The 15,545-nt window shown below is 39.6% G+C and overlaps 1 protein-coding gene across 3 annotated transcripts in view; it reads right to left on the bottom strand.

The window, feature by feature from the left end:
* Positions 1-15,545, bottom strand: part of TENM3 (teneurin transmembrane protein 3) — a 1,349,345-nt gene that overhangs the window by 752,848 nt on the left and 580,952 nt on the right. The window contains exon 1 of one of the 3 annotated variants that reach the window (XM_060184667.1): positions 9,675-9,850. The exons of 1 other annotated variant lie outside the window; for it this stretch is intronic. The gene's annotated coding sequence lies outside the window, so the exon portion shown is untranslated. Of the gene's footprint in view, positions 1-9,026; positions 9,110-9,674; positions 9,851-15,545 lie in introns of those variants that run through there. One more of the 3 variants, XM_060184671.1, reaches the window with a different exon arrangement.

The raw sequence follows: 15,545 nt of genomic DNA, 5'->3' as shown, positions 1-15,545 counted from the left end.
TAAAATTTGATCTGAAGTACAATACAAGTTTTAAAAGCTACTTTCATCAGATGATGTGAGAATTAACTGCTGGCATCATATGTAACAAGCACTTGGCCCTCTCCTTCAGATCTCTCATTTGTCAAAGATTATCAAACACCTGCATAAGTGGAGTTGCACTATTTTATTTGGAAGTGTGGTTTTTAAATGAAATTTGAAGAAAAAGGAAATAGCTTTTTGTCCTGGCTATATGGAGGGCTTATTCAACTTACTAAGAGCATGCTAAAATGAAATGACAGCTAATAAGAACTTTATTGAGATGATTTTAAACTAGAATATCAATAAATGATGTATCATGAATTTTACTGTTTGTTTTACTATGCATTCATTCAGTGTGACTTCAAGATAGTACTATAAATATGTTAGTAACCTTTTATGTTCATAATAACTAACTTTATGGTTATCCACATGGATATATACATATATACATACACATATATGTATTATTCTCCTAGTGTCTAAATTATATATAGTGAAATAGTCATTAAAATGAAGTAATTTTTTTATGACTTCTACATCAGACTTAGCTATTCATCTTCCTTTTAGGCTTCTTTATACATATAGATTGAGCTTGGTGCATGCTTTGGTTACAGATTTTTCCAACTCCTTAATTATGGAATGTTGCACATTTTATCAAAATATTATTAAGTTTGGGTGACGGGGAACATGCAGAAGATAAAAGTCATAAGTGTTGCTAATTTAAACTATTAAGGCTTACTTACAAATGTAATTAGTATAACAATTTTGAATTTCAGGAAATATAAAGCAAAGAATTGTCTGTGTGATCATACAGTGTTTCAAATCTTACATAAATATATTTAACTTTTATCCCTTGTACCTAGTTTCCTAAAATTGTAATACTATATATATATAATATCTAAGATAAATTAAAATACAGAAAACAATAACATAATCAAAAAACAGGATAGATAACATAGGTACTTTATATTCAGCAAAGCATTGAATCAAAGTCTCTGCCATATGTTATTTTTTAAATCTGTATGAATTTTATAAAAATCTTATTTGCAAGTCAACTTAATATACTAAGACAATTTATAAATATTTCTATAATACCAAAGGTCTTTTATTCATAGGTTATATACACACAAAATAAAAAGTAACTACTAAAGAAGAATTTGGCTTTGGCTATACTCAGTTGTTTTAAATCACAGGGAACAGAATACATGTTTTTTTTTTTTTTTACATTTGGCAAGAGAAAGTTAAAACAACATTTATTCAAAAGTAAGTAATCATTTCGAGTTTAACAGGTATGCCTTAACAATGGTAATAACTTTATTTTTTAAAGAAAGTTTATTCCAAATGCTAAAGATGTTAGCACCTTAGAGAAAAACAAATGCGAGATTAACTTAAAACGGAAAGAATAACTTGTAAATGTCTAAGAGGTGGAAAATGTCTGTTCTGTTTCAGTTTGGAGGATAATACCCTGGTAGAAGTCCTCTTCACCCCTTTCTGAACTCAAGTTCATTGATAGTTGTGTAAGACAATAAGTATTTTAATCTCTTCTTCTTACAAGGTACAATTATTTTCCAAAGCTATCTAATCTCTGAAAAAGTTTCTTAAATATCAGTGTGGAAAGGATTAATATTTTAGATATTTTGATTTTTCAAGCTATTCTCCAACTATTAATAATGCTATCATAAAATTCAACAGTATTTTAGTAAGAAAAAATGTCTCCCTTTGTGGCAATCAGGAAATAAAATACGTCAAAGCCTTGATTCCTTTGACACTATACTAAGTCACTGTTCTATATATATGTATTTAGATGGCAAGATTAGCTGTTCTTTGCTATATTTTACTTATATTAATTATATCATGATCACACAGAATTTTATTGAAAAGGTTTATATTACCTAATATGTATTTCATTTATGCTGATAAATATTTCAAAAAAAGCACAATAACTTTTTTTTGCTGTTCTCTACAGCAAAAAAAAAAAAAAAAAAAGAAGAAGAATAAGAAGTCACAGATTTGTTCTTCAACTGACAGCTTTCTTTAGCTGGAAGTTATTATAAATTCTGAAATAAAATATAAAATTTACAGCTGTCTTTTCCATGGCTTTCATAAGTTTTTAAATGACAAGCCTTGTACCAGCTTTCTTTAAAAGAACTATTTAAAAAAAAAAAAAAACAGGCCCTTGCCAAGTTTTTCCACCTACATGTTGACAAATTCAAAATTCTCTGATACAAGTATTGGCATAGATGTTATACTCTAAAAGAGCATTCACAGAGAATAAATAATAAATATCCTTTCAATAGGCCCCCTTTTATAATTGTTGGAAGTAAACACATTATTAACATATTTGCATGTGCTGCATGAAAAACTATTAAAATACTTCTGCATTTCTCATTTTAAATTAAAGCAAGGTAATCCAATCCTGCCCTATGACTCTCTGTATAACATACCTCATACCTCGTAGTGTGTAGTCCAGGTACTTTAGCTCTCCCAAGATAGCATTCCAGAATAGAAGCCAAATGCTGGACAGAATAAGGAGATAGGATTCTCTTGAGGGAGGAAGGACCTCTTTGGAAACGCCCCCCCAAAACATCTCACACATTTCTAATCATAAAATGTTACTTGAGTTTCTTTGAACTCGAGGTGAAAGAATTCATTTAAATGAAGTAAAAGCCTCCCCAGCCCCACCCAAATGCCCCAGCCCCAGTAGAGAAAGCAGAAACCACAAATTTACATCATCTTGTGCTATTCTCAAGTGCTTCAGAATCTGACTGAGGAGAGATGGATGGTCCTCACCAAGCTACTACTTTTGTCTCAATTATGGCAATCCTAAAATAAGCAGTATCAGAATTTTGGCAAGTGCAACTAATAATTGGAGAAAAATCCAATTGACTCAAATATATTGATTATGAGCTTTATCTTTAAAGATAAGTGACCTTATAAAGTACCTCCTAAATGATCTTTCAGAATGATCAGTATGTTTTTTTTTTAAGTCTCCATATAAAATCTGGAATTGTGTTCGAGTCCCCGGTTCCCCACCTGCAGGGGAGTCGCTTCACAGGCAGTGAAGCAGGTCTGCAGGTGTCTGTCTTTCTCTCCCCCTCTCTGTCTTCTCTTCCTCTCTCGATTTCTCTCTGTACTATCTAACAACAATAATAACTACAACAACAATGTAAAACAAGGGAAAAATAAATAAATATATAAAAATGTGGAATTGTAAAATAATAAGTTGGTGTTCAGTCTCATATACAAAGAATGTATACCTATAAATAGAGATATGAATACATTTTCTTTTTTTTTCAAATAATATTAAGGACTACATGCAATATTTTTTATCTCTTGGGCTACCTTTATAACTGATGATGTTCCTAGTCTCACAAAGGGACGTAAAATGCATACACTTAAAATGAAAATTTTTAGAAGCTAATTTCCTTCTGCAAGTACTCTATTAACTTAAATGGCTAAATCTGTCTATTACAAACTGCTTTTTTGGTCAACTATACCTCTCCACACAAAATATTCAAAGTGCTATCACTCTTTGCAAAACATATTCATAGTCTCTCTCCTACTCACCCATTTCACACTCTCTGGTTTTGAGGCAGAGTCAGTAGATAACACAGCAGATAATTATCAGATGTGATTCTGAACCATGGCAAGCCTAGCCAGCCTATCTTCACATGCTTCTCTCCCTCCTCTAGCAGAAATAAAAAGTATTCCACAATACTTAAAAAGCACTCTGTCAACAAACAGCATCCCACAATAACTTTTCTATCACTGAACAGGAAAATGCCAGTGTAAATAAATATACACTTGCTTTTCTCAAGACACTGTATTTTTTGAAGCGTTAATTTTTTCTTCTTCTTTATTTTCTTCTACTCCTTCTCCTCCTTTTTTTTTTCTTTTGTTGTTGTGTTGTTGTTTGTTTGCCTGTAAGCCTGAGGACTACAAATATGGGGTAAGTGACTTTTACAACTGCCTTTAATTTATAAATTTTAAAAAAGACTGAAGTGATAGTCTGATCCAATGGCACGCTTATATACCACTTAACACACTATAGTCATCAGTGTTCTCACTGAAATCATGGAGCTCAGTTAAGATTGCCACCTGTCATAAACTTATATGAAGTCAAGACTACACAGACCTAGATTTTCTAAGATTCCAAAAGTATCAAAGGGCAATAAAATCTCTTTGTAATTTTATGACATGGCTTCCGTCACATAGTCACATGACTTATTACTGTGTTCTATCATATTGACCTTAATTTTCATAGCAACTTGTTTAAAATGTAAAAAAAAATACCCCTGCAGGTATTTTTGAATAGACTATTATAGTCTATGAGAATTTTGTGTATTTGTTCTAACTATTCAGTTACCTGAGTTAATAAAAAATCAAAGTAATATGTATCAAAATTATTTCAAATAAATGAAAACTACTGGAGCTCTGGTGTGAGAACCATTTGTCTATGTTAGAGTATCTTCCTGTATTTTGATAGTTCATATTCAAATGACTGGCTAACATAAAGGTTTGCAAACTGGCATAACAAGTACACAATTTCAATATTTAAAACTATCCTTAATATATGTTATAAACTAAAAAATCACTATTAAAACCTATCATCACAGAAAGGAAAATTAAAATATTATGAACATTTTCCACTATTTTTTTTCCTGAAGCAGAGCACCTACCCTGTGGTAACTTTTTATGGAACATAGGAAGCAGTCTGAATTTTATTTAAGCATCCTCTCAATACCATGGCTATACTAGAATACTAATCTAGATCACTCTCATATTCTGCACTTCATTTATGTAATTTTATTTGAGATGACAAGTATATAGCACGGTAAGCAGTGCCGTAGGGACCTAACCCCAAAATAATCTTAAGGTGGTTTTTCAGAAGAAAAGAAAAAGCTAATAAAGCTGAAGCAGGCCAGGAAAGACTAAGAAACAAATGTAAATATCACCATGGGGACTGTCACTCCCCATTTTTCCAGGTTGCCAAAGAGGAAGACAGCATTTCCACCACATCCATCACCAGGATCATCCCACTTTGTGAGAATACATGAGTAAGATATAAATCTCTTAGTCTTCGAAATCTTTGGGAAATTCAAATATAGTATTGGTATAAACAAACAAAAAACAAACATAGTAGATAACCACACTTAAATAAAGTTTACCACTCAGGACTCAAAAGCTCAGTTTTGCTTTAAGAAAAGGCAAATACACCTTGAGTCATATTGTATGGGTGGGTGGGGTGCTACTTCAATTGAAAATATATTAATGAATTGCTTCTTTGTATTTTATGCAATTCTCAGGGAAAATTCGCATTAAGTCCCTAAAAAGATGTTTTAATTATGAGAAGCAATATTTTGAAACTCATACATGGCATCACACTTGTTTGGAAACAAATGACTTCTCAAGATAGAGAAGTATTACTATCAATCACCAACAAGTTAATTCTACATAATAAGGCAGGTTTGGATGCGAACTGATCCATTGTGGAATGCTGTATCTGAAATTGATTACAACAGCTCTCAAAATGAATGCAGCCCTCCAAACCACTTCTTTCCTCAGAAACATTAATCTCAATTAGAAGGAGAGCCTCATAATGGTAATGCTTGGTATAAAAAGTATGAAATAAATCAGTTTTTATAAGACACAACAATTAATCAGATTTGAAACTCTGAAGCTTTTTTTTTAAGCACAAAATATTCCATCAGGTCTTTTGCAGCAGCTGATATCTCCAAAATCAGGTTTTAAATGGATTCCATAAGAAGCTTGTGTGACATGGTTTTTTAAAGACTAAGTTACTGAAACTTTTAAGTAACATTGCATTGATGGATAGTTTCAGTACACTTCTTTATTCTGAATACATGCTAGATTCTTCACACTCGTTTTACTCTTATTCTACTTCATAAGACAGAGATGAAGACTGACTTAAGTTGAAAATTCAAAGCTTTAGACAACTGGTTGCTGATGAGGATGAAAACTTGATAGCAAGCTGTTATGTTCTTTACTGACACTTCTAACTTTGGTAAAGAAAAGTATATCCTGAAAGTCAAAACAGGCATTTGACAATCAAATGAAACAGTGGGTAGTTAAGCAACATATAATTGAACATGCTTAACAGGTTTTTACAGCACATCTTCAAGAAAAGGGCAGACAATTCTTTAAAGCTGCTGAATACACTGATTCATGAAACACCTGGATGACATTCCTCAAGCCATGCACAAATGAATTTTTTAAAGAGTGAAATAAAGTTTAATAGAAAGCAAGTAGTACATTTATTAAAATAACCATTATCAATAAACTAATAAAGTTGTCTTTGTGGCAGTTTTATGACAGATAAGGATCATCTTCCAGCCTTATTCCTAGTACCACTGTAGAAAGGATAAACTTCAGCATTTCTAAACACACATCAAACACCCCTTTTAATGCACTAAGCTCAAAGTTGATCAAGTATTTCTGATAGGTCATTCTACTCCCAATGACTGCAGTCCACTTTTGCCTGGTTTCTAGCTTGCCTCTTTAATAAAGAGAATAATTCCTCCTGGCTCTCACAAGCCAAACTAAGAATGACTAGCTTGAACTTGCTAACTGGATTATTATTGTTTGGCTGGTTTTCTTTCCAAAGAAATTTCAAACTTTTCACTCTGTTTAGGGGCTTTTCTCTATTCAAAAAGAAACATCCTTATCTTCCTTTGTCTTCACCCTAATAAAAGAAGCTTCCTTTTTTAACTAATATACTGATGACAAATCTACAACATCAGATTAAGAAAACCCTCTATCATTGACTTAAAATATTGCTTTCTAGCAGTTTTAATAAACAGTCATGTAAATGAAAACCAGTTGCAATTCTACTATAAAATCTATTTAAAATAATCAGGCACTCCTCATTAGGATCTATATTCTATGTCCAAAGGTTGAAAATATTAATGTTACTGGCTCAGGGCAAATTTATCAGTACTAGTCAACAGCTTGCAAATATATTTATCTTAAAAAGTGTGTAGTATAAACATATTTGCCTTGCTCAAAGGAATAACTTCTCATAATCTATATCATCTTTAAAATGACCTCTAAAAACATTATCTACAAGGAATAAACAAAATCATTGATTACAAGATATTAAATATCATTAGCAAAAAAAGGGCAAGATTGGTAAGAAAAATTTGACAAGGAGAGAAACAACCCAGAAACACAAAATAGATTGGCTAAACTCAATCATAAACCCTTATTTTTGAAGAATTTAGGAATAATTTGTGAATGTCATGACATTTTAAAATAGGATTAGCAAGTCTTATTACCAAACTAACCTCTCATTCTAAGAGTAAGAATTAAATATTTGCTCTGCATGTAGAATCACAAATCGAAAGTTTCAAGGCTCTAAAAAGAATTTCATATAAGAAATACAAGTTGGAAGTTTGAGATCACTAAGAATTATACTGAGAAACACACAGGACAAGATTGTTGGTATATTTTGTGAAATATTTTGTCTCAACCAAAATATGAAAATACTGAATTTTAATTACAGGACAACTCGCAATTTTAAACTGTCTAATATACTAGAAAGACTACAAATACTACCCCGGGTAGGCATTTGGGAGGAGGGGTTGCACGTTTTTTAAAAAAAAAAAGTAAGTTCACAAAAGGAATCAAATAACCAAGTTCTGTTCAGTTGCAATACTACCTTCTCTGCAATGCCAGGGTTCTGTTGCAAGCTTTCTAAAGATGCCAGTCCGGTTAGGATTTTTTTTTTTTTTTTTTTTGACAGCAGAAGGAAAAGGTAATGCCTGAATATATTTCTCTTTCTAGTGAAAAGACCACCCTGTGAATTCAGCCGAAGCCTAAAAATGCTTGACAAATACACTGTCAAAAGATAAGAAATCCAGTATTATGAAGAGTCAGTCTTGTTCTGGGGTATCCCAGGTGTCTATGGGCTTGATAGAAAGTGACTGCACAAGCTCTCACCCTTCCATTCTTAATGAATTTACCCCTAAAGTACCTGGAAACTTTTCTCCAGCGTTAAATTATAAGGACCTCAGACAATCAAAGTATATGCAGTTTTACACCACAGAATTGCTTCTTATCCTTTTATCTACAAGAAGAATCAGTAGCAGGTTACCTTTACAACTCCCTTGAAAGGCGAAGCAATAAGAAAGAAAACCAAACTGTATACATAAGATGCTCAAGTGAGAGAAGTCACAAGCTACCTCAACCTAAAATATGAGAAATTCTAACCGGTTGCAAACACGATAGAGATACCTACTGAGATGCAGACTCATAAAGCTGTCATTTTTGGAAATAACCGTTTGTAATACTTGTTTCCAGCACCATCCAGAGTTTCCAGATTAAGTTTCAACTGAAATCCACCACTCCTTCCACACTCCACCCCCTCCAATACTACTTCCCTCACCCCCATCTCGACTTGGCTCACAGCTTGTGGAAGAACTCCTTTGCACTGCCCCGGAAACTGAGAGGACACCCCAAAGCACCTTCACTGGGAACTCTGAGTCCAGCCGCCCCGCTGCGGACCTCCCGGCTGGGAGTCAGACCGGCTGGACTCCGGGCCCCCTCTGAGCGTCTAGCATCTCTTCTACGTTTCCGGGGGGTGTGGGGGGAAGACCCCCGAGAGCCCAGGGCTTCCCAGAACTGGGGCGCTGCGTCCTGAACCCCAGGGCGCGAGGCTCAGGAGACGTTCCCACCTGAGGCAGCAGCCAGAGGCGTCAGCATCGAGGGAGGGGCGGGGACCCCGGACCTGGGACTCCCGCAACCAGCGGCGGCCAGTGGCGGGGGGCGGGGTGTGGTGTGAGGGGTGTGGGGTGGAGGGGGTTGCAAGCCACACGCCGCAGAGAGATCCAGGTCCCCAGGGCCGGCCAACTTGCTGCCGCCTCCCAGAGACGCTCGCAGAACCGATGGCAGCGGGTCTAGTCCAAGCCTTTGGCTTCCGAGGAGCCGCGGTCCGGGCACTAGGACCCCCGAAAGGAAGGAAGGCGCGCCGGCGGCGGCGCCGCACTTACCGCGCTCAGCTGGCCCGCGCCGCCCGCTCGCTTCTCGGCCGCAGTCGCCGCGTCCACCCGAGCAGCGCGCACACACAGCACTGGGCCACATTCAAAGGAGCCGGGCGCACGGGGGAGGGGGGCCGCCGAGGGAAGCGAGTGTGGGAGATCCGGGTGAGGAGAATGGGGTGTCCAAGGAGGAGGGGGGTGGAGGTGGCGGGGGCTGGGGCGGGGGTGGTGGGGGGGAAACAGCAAGTGTTACAACTTCCTTCCCCGCACAGCGCGGGCTGCGGCTAGCGAGGGGCGCGGGGAGGGGAGGTAGCGCGCGCCGAGCGCCAATGAGTTCACTTTCTTTTTCTCCCCCGCGCGCTCCCCCTCTCCCTTCCCGCCGGCCCCCTCCAGTCTCCTCGGAGGCCGCAGAGGCTGGGCTGGAGTTTTTAGTTTGTGGGCCTAGGAGTGGGAGGATTGAGGCAGAGTCAGGAGAAGGAGGAGGAGGAAGTAGAAGAGGGTGATAAGGTGAGCGGGGCGCGGTGCCAGGGCGCAGCATCCAGGATCTCAATGGTGCGCCCTGGGGGTGCGCCGAGCAGAGTGCCCGAGATGAGGGCGCCTACACGTGTTCGTGTGTGTGTGTGTGTGTGTGTGTGTGTGTAAGAGAGGAGCGGAGCCTACCATGCGCTTCCCCCCGTGCAGATCGCGGCAGAGCCCAATCATAGGGCGAGCTGGACCGGCTGTGATCATTTATAATCCTTGACTCCGCCGCCCTGCCACTTGTCAAGATGACAGGTATTTTATTTCTTCTTCTTTATTCAAGAAAAAGAGAGAAATAGAGTCCCCATTTACAGCCTTTCCATTTACAGCCTTTTTCTGTCAAATGAGATTTGCTGGGCTGAACCACGATCACCGCCCCTCCCTTCTTCCCTCCTCTCGGGCCGGGTGTGTGTGGGGGGGGTTGGGGGAGGACGAGAAAGCGCCGAAGCTCCCATGCTGTGACCAATCAGTGCTTCTACTACTCTGGCCGTGATTTAGGGGTCATCCATGAATAACACTTGACGCTGATGAATGGCTCTTGCCGTCGTTCGGCTCTGATGAGGTGGTCTGTCGGCCTCTGATTGCAAACACTAATGAACTCACAAAGCTATTTGAAATTTACACGCCCCAACAAAGTGCTGGGCTACAAACCGCGGGGTGGGGGTATCTTTTCTTCTCTGGACTAGGGGCGCTGAGAAGGGGGGGGGCGGGTAATTGCTCTGGACCTAAGTGAAAACACTTCTCAGTGTAATCAAATCCCTAACCTTCTTAGAAAACTACTTTTCTTGATCTTTCAGAGGGTGGGCATTTCAGGTCAGCTGAGTCACCCGAGGAGGTGGGAGTGCAAGACACTGCCGGGAAGATGGATTCTGAGGCACAAGGGTGTAATTAAGGATTTCCACCCCCGGGAGGCGGCCCGTCCTTTACGGAATCTCTGAAAATGACCTGCGCCTTCCCTCCCAGAGTGTCCTCTCCTCCAGACACTGAAAAGCGCAAATGTCCTTCGGGTGGGGGAGGGGCTCCAAACACTCAAATAGCAGCTTTAGAAGTCCCCAACTCCGAACTGTAGCAGAACGAGTGTCCAGCCCCGACTTAACGCACCAGCTCCTCCAACCAGCACGCACTGGCTAAAGGACAGGCTCTGTTTTTCCTTTCCTTTTTTTTTTAAGCTCCAGACTAAGCATTTATTTTCTTTCTCTTCCCATCTTCCCCGTACCAATTAGTAGCAGAACACTGCACCCCTCCCCACACACTGGGTTTGTTGGGGGGTGGGGGGAGCAGAGGGGTAGATGAAAGTTTCCTGTTCTCCGGAAGAGCCTGTCACTTCTACCCAACTCTATAGTTTCCACTCTAACTCTGGTTCCCGGCTCCTCCTCCCAGGCCCCCTAGCGTGAAGGAATCCTCACCTGTAGGACTCACCCCGGCTTTTCCTTAGTTTTAGAACGCGAAACCCGCTGCACTCTAAGAATACAACCCCCCCCCCCACACCCGACCACCCCCAAGCGACTCTTTGGCCCCCAGGATCCAGCAGGCACATTTCGGTTCCGTGACCAGGCAGCAGGGTTGGGATAAGAGCACTTGGCACGGACAAGCGCGAGTGGATCCTCTTGGGGCGCTCGAGCGTGCACCCTAAATTACTAGATTCACCGTCCGCCTGCGGGTAGCAGAGAACCAAAGCTCTGGCGGGACTCGGAAAGCCATAGAACAGTCCTGGGAAGAGTAACATAGAAACCTGCGCGCTCTGAGCTTTCGCAGGCCACCTTCCTCGCTCATCTGAGTTGAGGATTGTACCAACCTGCGACTAACCTGACTTGGGCCAAAAGGAAATACACATATTTATAACTAAGTGCAGAACAAGAAACAAACTGAATACTCGAATAAATAAGCGAAACGCCTCCTAGGAAAATCTGATCCTTTACTATAGTGTTTCTCCGAAGTTTGAGGTAGAAAATTAGTATGCCCAGTTTCAACGTGTGAGCTCGAGAATTTACTAAATGACAAATCACACTGTATGGAGTGGAAAAGTAGAGGTAACACATGATTACAGCCCCACACCTGGTGACTCTGAGCACCACATATGTCTTCGATGGAGGAATCTAGAGTGTCCTGGAATTTCCTATCAAGAAAGGGAGAGAGAAAGAGAGGGAGGTAGATGAGGTGTATTAATTATATTCTCTCTCTTAATCTATGTTCCATCTAATTGTAAAAGTATAAAGGCTTGCCCCAGATAGGACATGACAAGCACACACACTGCTTGAAATGTGCATCCATAACGTGAGGTTAGGAAACAGAGTGACACACCATCCCATAAAAACATCTTGTATTGAAAACTTTTTAAGCGCCAAGTTACACCACCTCATCCCCTGGTTCTTTCGTCCACTCCTATCTAAGTAATCCACACAGAAAGAGAATAGACAGTTTGTCCCATCCTAAAGAGGACAAAAGAGCTGAATTGCAAAGAGAACAGGTGGGAGATGAGGAGGGGCATGGTTTTCCCTTCAGCTTTTATCCCAGAAACCTCATTATGGTTAGCATTGGTAACTAGCATAGCAGACAACAGAACTCTCTACGACCAAAAAAAAAAAAAAAAAAAAAAAGGGAACTGACTATTAATCCTGGAACCTGTCTCTAGTCCAGCTGCCTATTACAAGGTATTCAAAGTTTTTCAGTACAAGATGTTGAACAGTCCCACTAATTGGATGCGATAGAGACCAGATACCCTAGAACTCATTACCACCGCCCGGCTCTCATTTGGTGCCAAGCGGCGCTGGTGGACAAAGCACGCAGGTGTTCTCTTCCAAGACTGCAACACGCCCCTTGCAGTCTTGACAGTTTATTGTGTTAAATTGGGACTCCACGCTTCATGGGTTTTTTTTTTTTTTCCCTTCTCTAACAAAGAAGTTCCATCATATGAGGAAAAGCTGAGTTTGTACAATGCCAAATTAAACCACCCGCTTCCCCCTTCCAAATGAATCCCTGGAAAGTAGGCAGGCAGCATGCTACGTGACCACCACCAGACTTGCTTTTTTTTTTTTTTGCCTGGCTGAGCGGTGGTCCTGAGAGGGTGAAGATGGTGGGGAGCTCTCAGTGTACCCCTGCTGCAATTAACAGGACGAAGAAAGAAAAATAGAATGGGACAGAAATGCAAGTCGCTGCTGTCAGTTTCTTGCAAACCTCTGGCCACTCACTGCAAACTGCCTGGTGCAGCTGGTGACTTACTTGGTGGCATTCACATTTCGGTCGTAGGCGTGGAGAGAGCAGGCTGCATCACCCACTCTTCCGTGCACCTCTTCGATACTCCACTTTCTGAATGATTTTTTCCTAACGCTGCCCTGAAGCAAAACCCCCACCCCAAACCTAGAAATGCATTTACACGGCCTTTGCCAGTCTCTAAACGGTGGTGATGAGTTAGATAACGGTAGAACCTGGTGGTTGGTTTTGGAAGTAAGAAGGACCTGACAGTTCGATCTAGGATAGTATGGGGTGGGCCGGTGGCAGGTTTTCCTTGCTTCCCCCCCCCCCAAACCCTCTGCTGCTCCATCATCTGGACACCTAAAGGAGATGCTTGTCCATTTCAGTCAATATCACGTGTGCCTCCCCGGGCGTTGTTTTGGAGACTGTCAGTTTCTTCTCCTAGTCCTAAAGATCTGGCCTGGAGCTGAAGGGGTTGGGTGGCAGCTGTTCCTGCCTCTCTCCTTCACCATGGGGAGCAGCGGGTCTCTGTAGCTACTTCCTGCTCTGACAGGCAGGCTCTGAGGCGTGCAGAAGAAGAGCACTGAGTCAGGCAGGTGTAAGTCTGGGCAACTTCATAGGTATTCTTTGGTCTTAGTAAATTTGTTCTTACAAATTGAGGCAAGAGTGGCTTTATAGATGGGATCAAATAGAGGAGTATGCTAGCAGCAACCTCTCCCACTCCTGGGGCCCTGGGTGCTGTTAAGCAAGGGAGGTAATGACTAGGGAAGTCAAAGCTTAGGCACCTAGACCTTCCAGTTCACCAAATACTGAAAAGATCAGGAAAGCCAATATTCCACAGAGTCCCAAAGGACTTTATATTTCAACTAGAAGAACAAAGAGATGAGTTGCTTTAAAACAGAGACTAAATGTGCTAGTCAATAAAGACACCCCAGTTTTAGGCACATAGAATTTGATAGTTTATCACACCACTTTGCACAAAGCAAATAATTAGTCTGCAACAATTTGCAGTGTAATTAGTGAACTTTCACACAGAAGTCTCTCAAGTAGCTCTAAAGTTATAAGTAGGTAGGTGTGTGTGTGCGTGTGTATATGAAAGCTTCTGTAGTTTCACTTACACAGATAACTCATTTCCATTGTCTGTTACATTGAGAAAAACTATTCAAACTTTATTGATCAGGTCAGAAAATTAAAATGACTGTAGTGGAAAATATGCTTTTATTACCACAAATAGAGGACGATAGTTGTGCTTGACGCACATGAATTTTGGAGCCTCTGAATGAACTGGTGATCAGACAAACATACCTTTAAATGAGACCGTGCTTTTCCAGTACATTAGTTTGTGTTCCACTGCATAAACCAAGCCTACACAAGGCTGTGACCTTTGGTGAAAACATAGTTGTGGAACACAAGCCAACTGCTGACTTGGTTTTGCTTGAGCCTCATAAAAGACCAGGTTCCATGACGGATTTTTAAAACAGAGGCATCTTTTTATATGCCACACTTCTAGCTTTATTTTTAGCTTCATATCTGTGTTTAAAATCTGCCACATTATCCACACTAAAATATGCAACCTTTATACTTCATAGTTACCAAGGTATGCCTTTTAATATCTGTTGTACTATCTGTGAGAAATTTTTTTAGTAAATAGTATATGTAATATTTTAAAGGTAGATAGTATACAGTGTAGATAAGGTATAAGTACACAGTGTTTAAGGTGCAAGCATGTAGTATATTTAAGGTGGGTATTAGCTATTGAAAGTATATGAAGTGATAACATGGGATATTTTTGTTAGCAATACAATTTCCATCAGATATTTTAGGATCCACCCTGTAAAGCTATGGACTTGTAAACATAGGTTGCAAATATAGGTATCAAGTAACTTTAATTCTTTATTAGACCCACTGAGCAAGCATCAAATTCCCTAGAAGTATCCGACTCCTTCCTTTGCTAGATCAGAGTCTGGAATGGACTGTGCATGCAACCTCTGGAACATACAATTATTAAAGCATCTCTTAATGGTACTCCTTCCTTAAAAGTGCTTTCATCATATTTTCTGCATGTAATAAATATTGGAACTGTTTAGAGACACAGGCTATTCCCATTGCCTAAAAGCAAGTGGAGCGTCAGGAATTGGCTTTCACTCTCTATGAATTCAGAAGGTCTAGCTTCAAGAGCTGTCATACAAAAGATATACAATAAGAGGATCAGAGAAAAGAATCAGTATTTGGGCACAGGAATTGTGTGCCAAAGGCCCCAGGTTCAATCCCAGGCACTGTCATAAACCAAAGCTGGTTTCAGTTTCACTTCCTCTTTATCATTTTCACTCTCATTAAAATGAATAATTTGTTTTAAAAAGACTTTAAAAAAGAACATGCACAATAAATGATTATAGAATAGGGAAATACATAAATAAAATAGGTCATTGAGTTCTGCCATTCTTTTTTTTTAAAGGATATGTCATAAATAAAATTGACTTAAAATATATTTACAGTGTGCATTTCTATTTTCTTGCTCATCAGTTTTTTTTTAATGACAGGTAGTTTTTTAAAAGTGAGTCATATGAGTCAACTACATCAGTTCATCTCTAAACTTGGTTGACTTTTCTCAGAAACACAATGTGAAATTTAAAAAGTTATGAGGACAAGCAAAGGGATCAAATAGTGTTGTCCTCTTTTTCAGTAAGAGAGTATTTGTTGGAGAAAACTGAAGCAAGCACCTACAAAATGCAAATGCTCAAAAGTGCTTATCTTGAACAGGACCTTCTTGATGAAACCCTGATTGTTTTCCAAATTTCCTTTGGATTTTTAACTGTAAAA

This window comes from Erinaceus europaeus, chromosome 2 (assembly GCF_950295315.1).
Source record: "Erinaceus europaeus chromosome 2, mEriEur2.1, whole genome shotgun sequence".
NCBI lineage: Eukaryota > Metazoa > Chordata > Mammalia > Eulipotyphla > Erinaceidae > Erinaceus > Erinaceus europaeus.
This window is presented reverse-complemented; position numbering and strand designations above follow the sequence as displayed.